This window comes from Penaeus monodon, chromosome 33, assembly GCF_015228065.2.
Source record: "Penaeus monodon isolate SGIC_2016 chromosome 33, NSTDA_Pmon_1, whole genome shotgun sequence".
NCBI classification, from domain to species: domain Eukaryota; kingdom Metazoa; phylum Arthropoda; class Malacostraca; order Decapoda; family Penaeidae; genus Penaeus; species Penaeus monodon.
Window position 1 is genome coordinate 23,433,117 of NC_051418.1, and position 534 is coordinate 23,433,650.

The following is a 534-nucleotide window of genomic DNA, read 5'->3' on the forward strand; positions in this document are numbered from 1 at the left end:
CACTTTGCCATACCACTTGTAAGGAAAGTGAGCACATAATTTGATAATGTAATTAATTCAGTGACGAAGCACACCATTTTAAACAAAAGCTCCTTTACATACAAGCATACACAAACAGACCGACACACGCATATTAAGGGGGAAAAAAGAATCAGTTATCAGTGATACTTGCCATGTTTATTCGCAAAAGAGTAAGCATAGACATAATTGACTTAAGCTATTTAGGAATACCCGCACGCTTTTTTTTTTCTGAAGATTCATTATTTAACCTATGGGTGAGGTGTATGAAAATAAAGAGGTACCCAAATATTTTTTATGCAAATCTATCTTTTTATGTCAATTTCTCCGGTGACGAAGAGGTTGAGCAACTGTGTTTGAAAGGATACATACTAATGTCTGACAAATGCAGATTCCAATGATTTAATTGTTTATCAACTTAATCTGACAGAGGGGCTTATATGGATTTTGACAAATACCATCATGTATCAAGAAACCATCAGGGCCATACAGGGCGGCGCAATTCCCCGATGTGCC